This window comes from Lissotriton vulgaris, chromosome 1_2, assembly GCF_964263255.1.
Source record: "Lissotriton vulgaris chromosome 1_2, aLisVul1.2, whole genome shotgun sequence".
NCBI lineage: Eukaryota > Metazoa > Chordata > Amphibia > Caudata > Salamandridae > Lissotriton > Lissotriton vulgaris.
Window position 1 is genome coordinate 179578603 of NC_141686.1, and position 19039 is coordinate 179597641.

Here is a 19039-nt window from a genome sequence, read left to right on the forward strand (position 1 = left end):
ATTTTCATTTCTCACTCCTTGTAAGGGTGGAGTTCCTAAGGGACTAATTTCCTATGAATGGTGAGCGATAAGACTCAAGTGAGCTATGTGCAACCATGAGTAAACAACCAATATACACTTTACCTTATATTTCCATACTTTAGGGAACTAATAGCAATAATAGAATCAGCATTGCTGCAATTAAAATAAATCTCTGTCCCTCCTGAGGACTCTTCCCCTGTGTTCTCTTGGAAGAAATTTAAACTAGCCTACCCTAGCTATGCTCCTGCCTTCACTATCATGATCAGAAAGGAGCAGTGTAATGGGGGATGTATGAGTAAGTGTCTTGTCTTGATTGCAATTCTTTAATCGTTTGTATTTGTTATTTAATTTCAGCTATTATTAGTATAAATAATCAAACAGTAAAAGTAACTTAACTTTCTGCAAGAAAAGATCTATTTTTAATATATTTAACATATTGTCAGTAATTACCTCTCAACACATATTCAAATCTGTTGTGAATAGCATTAGGTGACAGAAAGATGGCTTCCCTGGTCATATCTAGTAAGCCAAAGTAGGAACTCTATGCCAGGTGCTATAGCAATATCAAGGCTTGTCCCTCATGGAAATCCAGGACATTGGACAACCTCACATGGTCATTTTCGATCTTAATGCCCCTTTCTAAGTTTGATGTTGTTACAGCAATTTAATGAGCTGGACCTTACTTAACATGAAATATCATAATCTTCTCACAATTAGTAGTTGCAGCTAATCGAAAACGTATTAGTAGATTAGCATTGAGGAGAGCATTGGTAATATAAACAGGTTATTCATCTAGAGTAACTGCACTGCGGGGAGTAGGACTGCCACACATGTACAAGTGACTGATTTGGTTTGGGTTCGTGTTTAGGTTGTGCTACATGCCATAAAAGTGGTCCAAAAGTTGAAAAAAAGAAAACAAATTTCATACGGAAATTTGTGTTGAAACCCGAGTTCAAATGTTGGTTGAATTTAACTAGGGTTGTCTCAAACTGTTAATTAAGTAGCAAGAGCGCAATTTAGTCATTATAAAGCCTGATTGTCCTCAATTCATAGTTTTGAGTGAGGTATAGAGGTTATATTTTCCCTGCAGAGCCTTATGCTTGACTCATGTGATGAGGATTGTATATTCAGATATAAAAAGTTGTATATATTCCAAAACAGGTAATATGAATAACAAATAATGCTTTCAATTTAAAAATGATGGCAATTGATAGGCAATGGATGGGCACACATATTTTTCAGTCTTACAATTTTATCTCCTACATTTTGCACCCATTATAGAGGTTGCAGATAATTGAGGGTGAATGCATGTTCAAGAACAATTTGTCAGGGAAACCTCAGACCCTTATCACACATAAATTAAATTGAATAATAATAGCTGAATAAGTAAAACAAAATAACTTCAGTACTTAACATTGCCAAAATAACATTACACAGTATTTCTTGTCAAAAAATCTTCAACTGGGTGAGAATGGCTAATGATAGATTCTGAACCGTCAGACAGCTTACATCTTTCCTTGGACCCAACAATATGCATGACAATGCTCAAGCCAGCTTCCAACCACTTGAAAGTATGGAGCCCTTGGTAGCATCCATTAAACATTGTATTCACAGATATCTGAATTGTTAATAGCCTGATACTGTATGACCAATCAGTGGCATTTGACACTGTAGACTTCTACCTCCTGAAAGAAACAACAAGAAAGGTTAGACTAAGCAGGCAAGTGCTTAGTTGAATGTCATACTTTCTTTTCAGTCATGCTAGAAGAGAGGCAGTAGGGTGTCACCTCCAACATCTCTGGCCATCTAGTCCAGGGGGTTCCCAGGCTGCGATGTGCCTGTCCTATTTATTTAACCTCTATTTTAAGGAACTTACCCCTCTCATTGTGTATCATTGTTTCTAATTTTATACTTAAAAGGGATCAATACACTCAGCCTTTATGGACCTAGAGGCATATTTACAAGCGGAGAGACATCACTCTTGCACCACCACAGACAATGCAATCTCTAAATTAGATTTATTAACCAAACAAGCCACTCCATCAATCTGCAGTCAAGCAACACCTTACTCTGCATGTTCCTTGGGCATTGTGTGGGTGTTCCCACACAACCTCCATGGTTTTTTATGCAGAATTGGTAAACCTGGACATGCACCAAAAAGAAATGCCTTCTCAGGGAGGGGTGACATACCTTGAAAGAGGAATATATTTCTCACGCTTTTTTTGTGCAGGAAGATCCTCCTACCTGCACAGAAACAATCCTGCCTGCACTCTTGGGGAAAAGCAGGAATGTGCCATATTGCCTTAATATTGTTCATTCCTGCCCATTCCAGGTGGCTTGCTTTGCTGCACTGCATGCCACGTTTATCAACAGGCCCCCCTAATGTGTGCTTCTAACACGGTCCAACTATGGGGCATTGTGGAAGTCATGAGATTAGGCAGAGCCCTGGTTGATGTACTCCACCGACAGCCAACATCGGTTACAGTAGGACGGGCAATATTTCACAAAAAATGTACTGTACAGTCGGGGTACATCAAGGCTGTGTATTTGCTCCCTTTCTTTTTTTTAATTATATTTAATGGTTTTATCCCTGATATCTAAAGGTAAAGAACTGCTTAAGATTGTCTCCCCCCCCTGGTACCAGGATTAGTGAATGCGGATGATGCAGTACACAGATCTAGAAGTGCTAATGGTTTGCAGTTTCTTTTCGACGCCTTCAACACCTTCATGGGTGAACTTAGGGTTAAGACAATTTCGCAACGTCATGTATACTGAAGTGCAGATCCAGGCTCTCTATATCCAATTAATTTAGGCTTTCTGGTGCAGAAATGACTAAAGTGCCACATTTAAATTATTTGGGAATCCCGTTTGATTCGCTTTTACAGGACTTTTAGGAAAAAATAGAGCCCTACAATTTCAGTGATCTGTCGACTCAATCTTTTGATTTGCTAAAAAAACATGCACACTAATCCATATTTATAAAAGTAAGGGGCAGATTAACAAGCCCCTTGCGCTACGTTTACGCCGCCCTGCGAGACGCAACAGCGGTGTAAACGTGGCGCATCCCTGCGAGGCATTTACAACGTGACGCATCTAGAGAGATGCATCACGTTATAAAGCCCAGCGCCACAATGGGGGCGTTCCCACGCAGGGTGGGCGTTCCGGCGCCTGTGCACCTCGCAAAAGTGCCTGCGTGAAATCTACAAGATTTCACTCAGGCACTTCCGCGACACTGCTACATCAATTCCTTACGCCTGCTTGAAGCAGGCGTAAGGACTGACGCAGCATGTTAAGTATTGGGCGGCCCTGCGCATTGCTGAGTTGCGTCACGCTTGCGACGCGACTCCAGCGATGCACAGCCCTTACGTCACAAGATGCGTCATGCATCTGCCTACCCTTGCGCCATGGCGCACCGCATTGTAAATGTGGCGCTTCTGCCGTGACACAATGGTAGTTTTGCGTCACGCATTTGTTCTGGCGTATCTCTGCTGATATGCAGAGATGCGCCAGAACTCGTAAATATGCCCCTAAATGCCTTTCAATTGTCACTTTCAGAGCAAGAGTGTGGGGTTTCCATGAAGACTCTTGGCTGTCCCCCAATCAGCACCTACAATCTTCTGTCATACCGAAGTGGGTCTCGGTTTTACAGAATATTCCATTAAATTACAACCTGTGCTACTATGGCGTAGATCATGCAGGAAACCTGAAGCGCACTTGTAGAGCTATATTGTTGGTTGTCTTTCTTTAGATAATGTGACAGACATGCAGGGTTATTGTATGTTCAAACAAGTGTTATCGATTTAGGGACACCAGAGGTGTTTTCAGACCCAGAGAATTCTTTGCATCTGCCCTTCTTTGCAGTTAAATAGCTTTTCTATAGGCGATGTTTCTTTGTGCCTATGTCGCAACTTGATACAACCTATTGGAATGTAACTGTGAATTCCATGCCATTATTTCATATCCAGCGTATTACTAATGAGTTTACTACACTTTCTGTTGGCCTTTCCTACACATGCTTCGTGGTTTGCATCTCTTCCCATGTGCCCTCGTGATGGTAACTCCACCCAAACACACTAAACTTTATACTTTCCTGCTCGCTTTACCCTGCACAAAGAAAAAGATTTTTGCTCCTAATTGTGTGCAAATTCAATACAAGATTTGACAAGATGGGTTTTGCCTTTTTACAGCATCTAAGGAGAACTGAGTTTGCACCACAATTAAATTTTGGTATTAAATCTGTTTATTGACATAATATGATGCATATATAAACAACACATGTCTAAATGGCCCCAACCCTTTGTTACATTGCAAAATAATAAGCTAAGGTAAGAACACGTAAATTAGGAAGTGATACTGGAAGTCGTGCTGGCTCTTAATGCACATTTAATTGTAAATTTCATTGTAAACACATTTCTGCAGTGAGAGCTACTTCTGATCTGTGAAAATCATTGTGAACTTCTAAAGGCCAAGCAACTTGTGCATTACTTCCAAAGTCTCTCCACAACCATCTTTATTAGCGAGGAATAAACAGATACCCATAATGTCTGCAATGCACAATTTGAAACCAGAGAGCCTGGTATTAGACCCGGCCTCCCTCTTCAACAAACTGCGTACTCCTGACCTCTGCCATAACCAGCTAAGAAGACTACAATCATAAGGAATCAAATGGACATGCAGTGCTGTTGAAAGCTTCAAGCATACTAGCATACTAGCAACCATAATCTGCACATCTGTCTCTCAAACCTTTTCATCAACCACACTAGTACCTTTCATAACTCGGTAATCAAACCTCGTGGTCATCACACACAACATGGAACACTTCCCACATAGGCTCACAAAATAAAGACAAGACCTTTCCCACCACAAACCCTACAGAAGTAGGCTTGCAGGGTAGTCAACACTATATACAAATACTGCAATACAATGTATTTATTACATCATGCCTCCTTTGTCTATGTTATCTCATGACTGGACCTTGAAATGCTCGAGCTCAGTGTGTGCACTGTACAAATTCTCTCCTGGCATACTATACATTTGTTCCATGTAATTATAACCTATTCCACATGTATGGTGCACATGACTTACCACTCAGTTTATTAATATAGAATTGGCATCAGGGATGGTGGGAGTCCATTATTGTTTCATGTTCAAAAGCTATTACTTCTAAAAATGCCTCTCAATGTAGTACTTCATTATGCTGTTCATTTGAAATGCATATGCATGTAGAAGAAATAAACGTGAATTTCTAAAACATTCCATCATATTTTTGAATCACTTTTGTGTCACTATTTGCATTATTTTCAAGTCTTTGCTCACGCAAGTATGGGGCCACAGACCTTAGCTTGACCCAAGCTCAGCTCTCCTTGATAATTTAGTGTCCTTGTTTACAACAGGGTGAGGTACATTTTCAAATGGGATACATTTAAACTGAATTGCCTTACGTTCTTTGTGCTTAAAATGAACACTTAATTTTAAATTTCTCTCATGATATCATGAAATTAAAAGCATCATTTTACACGTATTTTGTTTTTAAAAAAGCACCTCTTGCATATAAAACCGCCTTTATGGAGGAAAAAGGAACTTATTATTTAAAAATCTCAGAGTCGCTTAAAACTTCCAAGGAGCTTTTCAACATCGTGAATTCTCTTGTTTCGCCCACGGCCACGGATTTAGTGGTGCAGTCACAGGAGCTAAGTGATAGACTATCTGCCTTCTTTTGCTCTAAGATATATGATATATATGTCCAGCTAAAAACCTTAAATCGGAACCTTGTATGCCCTCCTGGAAATCCACCTAATGGATAGCTTCAATAAGGTGGTGCACTCCAGTTTACTTGTTTTTCCAAATTTACCTCCTGAAACTGTAGAGCACCTATTAGAAGGAGTTAAGTCAGGATCCCCCTTGGATCCCTGTCCTTTGAAGTTTCTTAAAACTGCCAAAACTGCGATCATTCCACATCTCACCATGGTCCTAAATTTAGCTATTTCGGAGGGACAATGGGGCATATCACCAAGCAATAGCGATAATTATCGCTATTGCTTGGTTAGCGTGAAAAAATTATCGCCGAGCTGCGGTGATTTTTATCGCAGATAAACCTTGGTATTACCAAGGTTTATCGCAAATGCGATAAAAATCGGCCGCAATGCATGAATATGGCTGAAAAGTCAGCAATATTCATGCATTAGCGAGCGAATGCTCTTAGCTATGTTATCCACCTCCCATTGGATATCATGGCTAAGAACTGCTTAGGGCAGGTGTTAGCTTTTGGAGATATTCGCGCTTAGCGCGAATATCTCCAAAAGTTGGTAATAGGAGATAGCGATGTTAGCGACTGTTTCCAGTCGCTAACATCTTGGCACGCCCACTTTGCATGTCATTAGTGATAAATATCACTGACATGCAAAGTGCGGCCCAAGATGGTCGCTATCTCCTACTAGCTGTCGATAACTGGTGTTAGCGACAGCTAGGTAATAGGGAGATAATTTTATCTCCGCTTTCTTGGCTTTTAAAGCCAAAAAAGCGGAGATAAACCCCCTTGATAATATGCCCCAATATCCCTTGGCTTGGAAGGCAGCAGTGGTTAAGCCACTTTTAAAAAAGACCTTATTGGACCCGACGGAATTTAACATTTTTTGTCTTATTTCCCTTTTACAAGTTCCAGCAAATATTGTAGAAGGCCACCTGACTTTTCACTTAAGTGCCTATTTGAGGGACCACCAACTTTTGGATTGCTCTCAATATGGGTTTAGAAGCTGTCACAGCACGGAAACTGGTCCCACTGCGGTATTTGATAATATTAGGACAAAGGTGGATGCAGGGCACACCACCCTACTAATTTTACTTGATCTTACCGCAGCGTTCGACACCCTGTCTCCACTGAGACTTGTGGAGCGTCTCAGGGAGATGTGTGTTGGGGGCTCAGCTTTGGATCTTCTCACCTCCTTTCTTAGGGAGCGCTCTCTCAAACAGTAAAATTGGGAAGTTTCTACTCGGATTCTGCCTCCCTTGTTTGGGTTGTGCCACAAGGCTCTTCCTTGAACCTTACCTTGTTTAATATCTATGTGGGCCCGCTCACAAGGGTGGTGAAATCCTATAGGCTGGATGTGTTGTCTGATGTGGACGACATTCAAATAATGGTGTCCATCACTCACAATGTCAGTGACTCCGCTCAGAATTTTAAAACTGCATGCAATCAGTCTTGTCATGGATGGTACAAATCTATCTAAAACTAAATGGCGAGAAGACAGAGGTTCTGATCTTTGGGGTCAAGCTAGATACTTTGTCTGGGGAGTGGTGGCCTGACTCTTTGGGCATGTGCCCATGGCAAAAACTTGGGAGTGGTGGCCGATAATTCCCTTTCTTTGAACATGCAGGTCTCCAGGACAGTGGCTACCTGATTTGGGCTAATTAGGCTCATAAGGAAAATCTCACAGTTCCTCTCTTTTGCTGCACAGAAACAAGTTGTAGTTGCATTAATTCTGTCCAGACTGGACTATTGTAATGCCCTGTATTTGGGCATTAACAAAGGACAGCTACGTCGCCTGCAGCTGGTGCAAAACACTGCTGCAAGGCTGGTGATGGACCTGCCTAAACACCTCTCAGTCTTGTCTGCCCTTCTTTCGCTGCATTAACTCCCTTTTTATCGCAGAATTATGTTTAAAGCCCTCTGCTTCACTCATAATGCCTACTATGGCCTTGGCCCAGTGGGCATTAGGGCTTTATTTCAGCAGTATGCTCCCACAAGGAATCTCAGGTCAGCAAGAAAAAATCTTCTTGTTGTCTCGACATTCAAAAGGATGAGATGGGGTGGGAGAGCTTTTTCAATTGCGGTTGCTGGTTTGTGGAATTCTCTCCCAGATGAACTTTCGGGCCAATGTTCACATTCACTCTTTTGAAAGACATTAAAGACCTGGTTGTTCTCTGAGAGGTTGGTTTGAGCGTGACCTTGTTCGCCTGTATACTGCTCTGCATTCAGTGCCTTGATGCCCTTGGGCTCAGTTGCCTGTCTGAAGACGGCTGTAATGCCAGAAACCGGTCCTAGGAAGCTTGAATCCTGTCCAGGGAAGGCATGGCTTGGAAGTTCGGGCTGCACTGATTCCCATGAGGCACAGGGTCAGACTGATTTACATATGGCCATGTCTGAACTGGGGTGGCAGAGTGGGCTAAAGAACGGTGATGGATTAAACCCAGATCTGTTGACTGGGTGTAAATTTTTGATTGGTTCAGATGCTCCGTCCATTACCACCCCCTTTTTGTACCACTTTGTTTGCCATAAGTTGGCTGGGTATGCTCAGACGTGAGTCCCTTGCTCACTTTGCCACAGGATTCAAGCAAGCCTGGCTGAAGACGGCTGTAATGCCAGAAAGCGGTCCTAGGAAGCTTGAATCCGGTCCTGGGAAGGCATGGCTTGGCAGTTCGGGCTGCACTGTTCCCATGAGGCACAGGGTCAGACTGATTTGCATATGGCCATGTCTGAACTGGGGTGGAAGAGAGGGCTAAAGAACGGTGATGGATTAAACCCACATCTGTTGACTGGGTGTGAGTGTTTGATTGGTCCAGATGCTCCGTCCATCACCACCCCCTTTTTGTACCGCTTGGGCTAAGTTAGCGCTTTTGAAAATTGTATATTCATTCATTCATTCTTCGAAGTTCTCCCAGGGAACAAACCAGAGCCAGAACTTAATTGCACATTACATTTCTCGCATTATTTCTCTCAAATGTAATAAAAAAAGACATATAAAATATGTTCTCAGTTCTATTTTGTGGCTCTTTTGTGATTAAATTAAAGCAGTATTTCAGATTGATTTATTATCTATTTGAAGTAGTGTTCATGTTGCCTCAAATGACGCAGTGCACAGGCATCTTTTAAAGTTCCTCTTGGCCACAAACCTGACGCATGTCTAGTTGTGCTTAAGGTGGCTGCCACTGAATCGCCTGTGGGATGGAGACCCAATTATACCTTCAAGTCTGCTGCTCCAGCCGCAAAGATGAACAGGATCATAGCATGAAGACACAGAGCAAAAGGCACGCATAGTGGTTTTCTGTGGGCAGCCAACACTGCCAATGCTGGCCAACGTCAACCACTTCGCCCCTCCCTTCCCAGATAGGTTTCAATTGCATCTGGGTCCTACGGCGGCAGACAAGAACCAGCAAAAGGTTTGAAAAATAAACAAAACAACGTCAATAGGGTACTAAAGTGAAAGTCAGGCCGCAAGATACTGACAGGGCGTCTGCAAGCTACCAGTAGCTCGCGATTGACCGGTTCCAGACCCCTGGAATTATTTTATTATACTTTTCACTTTTGATGGTTTTTATACTAATGTACTTTTGTCTTTGCTATGTACTTTTATGGCTCAATGTAGCCGCATAAAGTATTTTGACTGAAGACTACTTAATACAATGATACCTAGATGCTGTTTTTCCATCTCAGTGTCAGCTCACCAACTGACCCTACTGTAAAGTATTTCTGTTCAATCTGTGATTCTCTTACAACCTTTTCAGGAACTAGGCTTATTCTCTTATCCTGGTCTATCCTGTTCCACCTTACTTAATCGGTTTCTTCACTGGCAGAGTTAAGAGACAGTTTGTTAAATTAAGGATTTTACAAATCTTCAGTAAAATCCTCTATTAACAATTTTCCAGTACAGCAACTTACATTTTAAACAAGCATTAGAAATGCAACAGAGCTATTGGTGTTGTAAATGACAATGCCTTTTACCCTTGGGTTATGGAGTTGATGTACGTGGTTTGAGTGGAATTGTGTGGTTTCAATCAATCAATCAATCAATCAGGGAATTGTAAAGCATGCTACCGTGAGGGTCTCAAGGTGCTGGGGGGGTCAGTCAAAGAGCCATGTCCTGAGGGTCTTCCTGAAGATGTGCAGAGTAGGGGCACATCAGATTTGGATCAGGAGCTCATTGTAGGTCTTTGTTGCGATGTAGGAAAAGGCTCTGTCACCCGTTCTGGCTCTGGGGATGTGCAGGGTTTCGGTGAGGGCGAGCTTGGCAGATCAGATGTTTTGCTTGGGTGCGTGGAAGGAGAATGTTTTGTTGAGATATTGGGGTTCGGTGTTGTTCAAGCATTTGTAGGCGTGAAGTTTACTCTCTTCCCGACGCCGAGCCAGTGGTGGTCTCGCAGGTGCTTGGTGATATGTTCCTGTCAAGGGATGCCGAAGACGAGTCTGGCTGCAGTGTTCTGTATGGTGTGGAGCTTGCAGAGCAGGGATTTGTTGATCCGGGCGTAGAGGGAGTTTATGTAGTCCAATCTGCGGGTTATGAGTGCGTGGGTGACGGTCTTTCTTGATTCGGTGGGGATCCATTTGAAGGACTTGCAAAGGAGTCCGAGGGTGATGAAGCAGGTGGAGACGACGGCGTTGATCTGTCGGGTCATGGTGAGGGACAAGTCAAGAGTGATGCTAAGGTTCCGGGCATGGTTCGTGGGGGTCTGGGGCAGCTGAGGGTGGTGGCCCACCAGGTGTTGTCCCATGCAGAGGGGGAGGGCACGTGGACGAGGACTTCTGTCATGTCCGAGTTAAGCTTCGGGCAGCTGCTGCTCATCCAGGATGCAACATCCTTCATTCCTTCCTGGAAGCTGAGTTAGATGGTGAGGGGGTCCTTGGTGAGTGAGAGGATGAGCTGGGTGTCTTCGGCATAGGATACTATGCTGAGTCAATGCAGTCTGATGATGGCAGTGAGATGGGCCATGCAGATGTTGAAGAGCATGGGGTTGGGCGACGATCCTTGGGATACTTGGCAGTTGATCTCTGTGGGTCTGGAGAGGAAGGGGAAAAGTCTGACTCTTTGGGTTCTGCCAGTGAAGAAGGTGCAGAAACAGTCGAGGGAGGTTCCCTGAATTTTGCCGTCATTAACTCTGTTGGTAAGAGTGTGGTGGGAGACAGTGTTGAAGGCTGCAGATAGTTCAAGTTGGAAACAGGGCTGCAGTGTTGCCTTGGTCGAGGAGTGTGTGTATGTTGTCTGTGGCAGCGAGTAGGGCTGTCTCAGTGCTGCTGTGCTGTGGTTGCTATGAAATCTGGATTGGTAGGGGCAGAGGATGGAGTTCTCTTCAATGACTTTCGTTAGTTGAGTGTTGACTTTCTTCTCTGTGACTTTGCACATGAACGGGAGGAGAGAGATGGGTCGGTAGTTCTTGAGGTCTGTCGGGTGTGCTGAGGGCTTCTTGAGGAGGGATTTGATTTCTGCATGTTTTCAGTCATCGGGGAAAGTGCTGGCTTCAAAGGTTGCATTGATGGTGCATGGTAGCTCAGGTGCAATGGTGGCTGCGGCTCTGTGGAAGATGTGGGGGGCAGGGGTCCATGGGGGCTCCTAAGTAAATGTCTTTCATGGTTGATGTGGTGTATTTGGTGGTGACTGGGGTCCAGGAGGAAATGGTTGGCTGGCTGTCGTTGCTGGGGGGAGGAGTGGGTTCGGTGTACGTAGTCTGTTCATTGAAGTTGTCATAGAAGCATCTTATTTTCAGGTGAAGGTAGTAGCCCAGTTTGTTGCAGAGTTCCTCGGAGGATGTGACATCCGTGGCTTCACTGGGGGGGCTTGGTGAATTCCTGAATGATGCTGAAGAGTTCTTTAGAGTTGCTGGTGAATCTGATGAGTTGGTGGTATTCTTTCATGGTGTTCTTGAAGATGGTTCAATCGTCCAAAATTGTGCTATTTTTGCAGATCTTCTTGAGACATCCGCATGTGCGTCTGGATTCTTGGAGGTCGGTGGTGAACCAGGTGGCCTTCCTGGGGCGATGTCTTTTGAGGTTACGTAGGGGGTGGGCTGGTCTGCATAGTTGGTGATCCATCTGTGAAGTTCTTTGGCTGTGGAGTTGGAGTTGGTCAAGGTGGTGGGACATCGCCGTTGAGGGTGAAATTGAGGTGCTCCTCAGTAACCTTGCTCCATTTCCTTTGTGGAGGGTGGAGTGCAGGTTTGGGGATACGCAATGGTGGTCCATCCAGGGGGGTTGCTTAGTGTTGGTGAAGTGGATGTTGTTACTTCCGGCGAAGATGTGGTTGAGGGTGTGTCCTGCTTTGTGGGTAGGGGTGGTGACGAGATGTTTCAGTCTGAGGTTGTCCAGGAGGGTTGGGGAGCTTGAGTAGCTCAGGTTTTCTAGGTGGAAGTTGAGGTCTCTGATAAGCATGTAGTCTGTGGAGGCAATGGCATGGGGTGCGATGAGGTTGGCGATGGTGGTGGTGAACGCAGTTCGAGATCCAGGGGGTCTGTAGCCGTGGGTGCCACACAGGGTCATTCTGCGGCTGGTCTGGATCTAGAAATGGAGGTGTTTGGTGGTGGACGGTGAGTCACTTGTGCTGGAGGTAGTGAGTCAGAGTGAGGACTTGTGTGAAATGGTGAATCCTCCTCTTGGGCAGTTGGGCTAGTCCTTCTTCTGGATCTTGTTTCTGTCAGGGATGGCGGTAGGGATGTCGGAGTGGACCTGGGTTGGTCCATGTTTCCGTGGGTTAGATTGGAATTGTTAGTTATGTAATTGTGTGGTGTAGAGTTGTGCGGTGTGGAGTTGATTTGTGTAGTGTAAATATGTGGTGTGCAGTGGAAATATGTGTATAGCAATTATGTCATTTGGAGCACAGTTGTGTAGAGTAACGTTGTGTATAGTGGTACAGAGTGGTCCTGCGTATATTGCAGTGGAATAGAGTACAGTGGGTTGAACTGGCACAAATTGAAAAAGAATGGCTTAGAGTGGTGTAGTGTGAGTGTAGTGACAAACTGTAGATTTTAAAGAGTACAGTCATGTGGTATGGAGTGGAGTTGTAAGAGTTGAGTGGATTGGCCTAGAGTGCAGTGCCACTCAGTGATTAGATATAACACTGAATTTAACAATGACAATGCAAAACTTGATATAGCTAAAGTTATGCAGCTTCTCTTTGATGACCTACACCCAGCCCTAGCGCTGCTCACAGTGACCACAGTTAACCTCCTGAATGCTGCACTGTTGCAAATGTCTCAGAGAAAGCTCCTGCTTTTTATGTTTAATTTAAGTGGTGAAGTAGGTGGGTGGGGGGGGGGAAGGATGTGGCGCAGCGGTCATTGTACAGAACAGCCTACTTCAGGACCGAGGAACAAAGGGTTTGAGTATCAGTTGATGCCTCAACATCCTGTGATTCTGAGCAAATCCCTTAATCATGTCCTATTAGTAAGGCCATTGCAAAAACTGTTTTTTGTCAAAGTGCTATTGCCTAGTTGAGTGTACTACCGAAAACAGAGATGGCTTGTAATAAAAAGCCATCTGCGTACATGTTTTCACTTGCAGAAGCCCGGGTGTTTCGCTCTGTCTGCACACCTGGTGAAGTATGGGGTTTATGGCCGGGGCATTTCTCTACTTTCAGAGGAGCTAACAGCCTGATTCATCAAAGACCCGTTTTGCGAGTCTGTAATAGCGATTCATAAGGAATCGCTATTACAGACTCGCAAAACGGGATTCATGTAGGAATCGCAAAAAAAAATGCGATTTCTGCACATTCCTTATTTGCGATTAGCAAATTGCAATCAAGATAGCGATTTAAAGGGTGCCAGGGGTGTCCAAAGGACACTCTGTAGCACCCCTTAAATGCAAATTTAAACAGGAGTTGCGCACACACATGTCCAAAGGACATGTGTGTGTGCAACATGCAACTTAGAAAAATGCTTTTAAAAGCATTTTTCAAAGTTTTCGCTATTTACCACAAGGTTTGACCTTGTGGGCCGAAATTGCGAATTCGCAATTTTAAAATGGATGATGAATTGCATTTAAGGAATCTCAAATATTCCTTAAATGTAATTACTCGCAAAATAGCGAAATCGCTATTACCGTTTTTTGCATTTGGGAATCTGAGAATCTGGCCCTTTGCGAGCGCAATTCAGCTTCATGAATCTGGCTGATAGAGGATAGTGAGGAAAAAAAGAACATTTGGTTTATGGAGCCAAAATAGGCAGATTTTTAGGATCTTTCTCCTTTTGTTACACACAATTTCAAACTGAAAACACACCTCTTTGTAAAATACATTCTGGGCTATCTTCTCTCGATGTTACATACGCAGTTCACACCCTGTGCCTCCCGGATCAGGAAAAAACTGAAACAAATATTTTAATGTGTGAAAATGTGGAAAAAGTTGGGATGTCGCTTTGTAGAAAGTGGGATAAAGTGTCAAATTGTTACATTCTATTTTTTACCACAGTATGAAATGCCTCCGATGTCCATCCATACAATATTAAAAAAAATCAGTTTTTACCACCATTCATAAGCAGTAAATTTACTATCATTTCCTACAATTGGACAATGAGTGCTTGCAACTATTTATATTGTGAACGCTGCCAATGGGTGCTGGAGCACTTAAAAAGAGCACAAGTTACATTACACAAAGTTATTTATTATTTTTTTTAGGCAAAGGGCGTGTAAGTTATTTACCCAGAATCACAGTATGTTGCGCCAATGATGGTACTTAAATCTAGTCCTCTAGTTCAAAAATCAGTACTTTGGTGGGAATGACACAACCTTTCTCACATTGAGCCTAACTGGTGAAAATAAAAAAATAAAAATTTCAGTTCAGAGACAGTCTGCAAATAGCAGGGTACAGAGCAGACAGTGCAAAGTGGGCCCAACTAGCACTACTGGGGCCTTTCTGTAATTTAAGGAGGTGGGGATCTGATGTGACAAAGGCACAATCATTAAAGGAGAAATCGACATGACACCTGTGTATGATCTTCGCACTACTGTGGCATACACTGGTCAATTAAAATACTTCACATTCACAGGTTTTAAAATCATTATTATGGCTGTGGTTAAAGGAAACACACAGTGGGAGCAGTGTCAAAATGAAACAAAAAAAGAATATTTACTTTCTTAACATTCTTTTCTTGGAGGTGCCATTATTAGCAATAGAATGTTCCTGCTAGGGGGCCGTGGCTAGGAACCCAACGGACATGATGGCGTCCCTGTGAGGCTCTCTGGAGTGGTGCGGTGGAATCGCGCTTGAGAACCGTTTCACGTGAAGTTGCCCGGCGGTACGCCTCTCTGAGGAGCTGCTCAGCATGATGTGACCCTGCCTGCAGCCCTAAACAAAGCCCCATCGACTTATCTTTAAGGTAAACGCCTGCATTTGCGACCACCATTTTGGAAATCAGCATCGTACCGCAATCGTCCTTTCCCTCATAGTGGCGAAAATGCTTCACTTCTACAAGTATCCCCGCCTTTTCTATTGTGAGGAACTCTAACAAATATATATAGCAGCAGCCCATAGCGGCACAGCAACCCTGTTTCACCTCTTTATTTCATGCACTACGAGGAGATGTGGTTGCAGCTGCCAGTTTTCGTCACGCTTCTTCTGATGAACATTTATGTTCCTATATGAATTGCAGCTACTCTTTCTGCATCTCTTCCTGCACAGTGTTTAAACAAAAAATTTCTCTTCTGTTCCTTTGTTTCTCCACTTTGTACCTGAAATATATACAAATATGAGGAGCAAGGCACTTCAGAGAGCTTAAAAGTCATTAATGCTACTGTGGTTACAGAGGCCTCAGCGCATATATACTTCAACTGGCTCATGAAACATGTCTAGCTATAACTTTCTCCCTGGCTGTATAATTTTATCAAAGTTGCTTCATCTTTTTGACTAAACTTATTTCTCCTTTTATCAACTCCACCTCTTACACCTTTTGAGTCCGTTTTAACAAGTCCCACTTCATCCACTTCTCAAATTGATGTGTAGGACAAAGGAATCCCTCTTTATTGCATCTAAGCCAAAACGCTCTTTTATCAAAAACTCTACGCTCTTTTCAGAATTTTCCAAACTTGAAGACTGGGGTTTACTCACGTCGGAGAGCATTACTACAACAATGGATCCATTTCAGCCACTACCAGTAAAGTACAATGTGAAACTCTTGAAAAAGGATCCTCCTTCACCACCTAAATCCACCTCTCTAGTTTCATTGGAGTTATTACTACAGGAAATAGGAGCCCTCTAGCCCTTTGTTGAGGAAACCAACTCCAAATTACAAATCCTTTCAGACAACTGGTCGCAACTTGATACGAGACTTATAGCAGTTGAGCAAAACATTTCCTCCTTTAACGACACCACTAAAAGCGTTACTTCACTCTCAAGTATCAACACTTCAAAAACAGATTGAGGACCTTGAAAATCGAAATAGAAGAAACAACATGCGTATTTACGGTCTGGTGGAAGGGGCTGAAAGTATGTAGAGAAAGACAGTGTAGCAAAACTCTAAGGGCGTAAATAATCCCTAAATCAAAATCCAAACAGAATAATAGACCCTCTAAAACAATCAAATAACTGTGTGCTGAAACGGGAATTTATACAAAAATTCTTCAATTTATTTATTTTTTGATTTTAGTATATTTTGTTTGTTATTTTTATCCTTTGTGCAAAATTCATTTACTTATTTAATTCATTGTTCCCATTTAAAAAGAACCTTAGTGTATAATACATGATATTCAGACACAGGCAAAGAAATAATTATTTATAATTAAAGGTGTACAAAGTTAATAAGTGAAAACAGAAAAAATTACATGAACACAAATACATAAACAAAATAACCCAGTGATATACGAAATATTCAGTTGTTGGTATAATTGATAAAGGCAATGCGGTTGAGTGGAAGGGGCTGAAAGTACAGACTCCCTTTCATTTTTCAAATCTTTCCTTCCTAAGATTCTTCATATGCTTGAGGACATTCTGCTAAACATACAACGAGTCCACAGATTCGTTGAAAGTTTTGGCAGCTGCTAAAGCCATGAACCAGATGTTGGTCTTGTTCTACACTGTTTTTTGCACAAGATTACTCTAAAGCCACAGCAGCCATAGACAAAGACTTCTTAAACATGAGACCAGATCTCCATTCCATGGCAGCTAGATATGGCCTCTTTCACCCATGTCTTTTTAAGGTTACCTACAACAATAGAACATCGACATATGAGGATACAATACGTTTGCAAAGCTTCATCAACTTGCATAAGACGGATCATATGGAATCTTCAGGATCCTCTTCTTCACATATAGCATGACTTTATGGAACTTTACACATGAGATGCTATCATTTTTTGGATTGTAGGATACATGATGTTCTGTTCTATTCCTTTATATACTGATAGATTATCATTAAGAGATTTACAGTTTAGTAGTGTTTATGTATATGTTATTAGACTTGATCGCTGTTAAGTTTGCCGCTCAATATACAAACCAAAATTAAACATGTTCTTTTTCGCCTCCACAGTTATGTCAACGTTATGGCGTGATCTTCCCCCGGTCCGGTCCAGTCATCCCTAGACCTTTGTCTGTTCCATGTGGCTCCACCCACCCCTACCTAAGCATTCCCTTTTTGTAGGTATGTTTTTTGTTTTGTCTTTAGTTTTTTTCTCATTTGGTGTCTCCAATACTTTAATTTCCTCTTATATTCTCATGTTTATTTCTATATTCATCATTGCATATTCAAATTGTACTACTTTTCCATTTGTCCATTACTTACCTGTTATATCTAGCTTACCTTGTATTATTATGTCTGGCTCATATTTCTGGCACCGATTGTCTGATTTTCTCTCCTTCTTTGCTCGACCACTCATCTTTTTCTCTTCTCTCCTTCCAAACTCTATCTTAGCTTTACAAAATTGGACTTTTGCTTCATGTTCCTATTTCATTCTTTTTCTGATACCTCATGCCTTTAAAATTGATCTCTTGGAATTCTAGGGAAATAAATTCTCCTATCTAAAGACAGAGAGTCTTAACCCATCTAGCTAAATTAGATGCTGATTTAGTATTTTTGCCCGAAACTCATATCGCAAGAATCAGATGCTGGTGGTCTATGGCTAAATGCTAAATTGTCGTTAAATGATGTTTCAGTCTTTCTCCTTAATGTATATGCTCCTACTGGTGTTGACACATCCTTCTGGCATGCATTGGCGAAGCAAATTACTCACTGCATTGAAGATAATTTTATGCTAACTGGTGATTGTAATCTGATTTTTGACCCATTTATCGACAGAAACTCCAAAGTCACTTTTATTCCTAATAAGCCCCATAAATCTTTTGTTCATACTATTACTCAACATAAACTCCTTGATGCATGGCGTTTATGTAACCCGACCATCAGAGAATACACTTTTGTTTCCCCACCTCATCACACCTAATCAAGAATAGATTATATTTTTGTTGCTCAGAATATTTCGCAAACTCTCATGAACGCAGAAATTGGACCTATTCTAACATCAGACCACGTCCCTGTCTGAATCAGTCTTGACTTACTACCTAAAGTTAACGCCCCTAGAAGATTGTGTATTAATAACTCTCTTCTTGTAGACTCAATGCTCATCGCTTCCTTCACCACCTTCTACAGTGAGTATTTTGCAATGAACCAAAGTGAATCCATGTCATTTTAATCTATATGTGATGCTTTTAAATCTCCAGCAAGAGACTTCATTATTGGTTTTACTGCCAAAAAATAAAAAAATGCACCTAAGCTTTCCAATAATCTCCTTCATGACATTGAGATTGGAACACTCATATTATACTTTCCACTCGAAAGAATGTTTAACGGCTCTTATTGATGCCAAACTGCAATTCAATTCAATAAAAAATCTACAGACAATGCTTCCTTATACTTGTTAAAAGCCAGCACAAAATTATATGGAGGCAAAAACAAAGCAGGGAAAATGTTGGCTAATTATTTGAAAATTCGACATAACAAGTTAAATATTGAATATTGAATCCATCTATGATGAACATGCTGCTTTAAAATGTAAAGATGTAGACATTTTGAATGAATTGTTTCTCTTTTATAAATCATCATATGCATCAGAAACACAATCCACACTCATTGTCATACTTCTTTCCACAATTCAGAAACCCCAACAAACCCCTCTTGATTTGTCTTCTCTGGAACTAGATCTAACACAGCAAGAACTTTTGAAAGCTCTCTAATGCCTTAAAAAGGACAAAGCACCAGGTCCAGGCACTTTTCTAAACTCTTATTACCCGAATTGCACTCCATGATAAATTCTTTTTGGTCCTTCAACAGT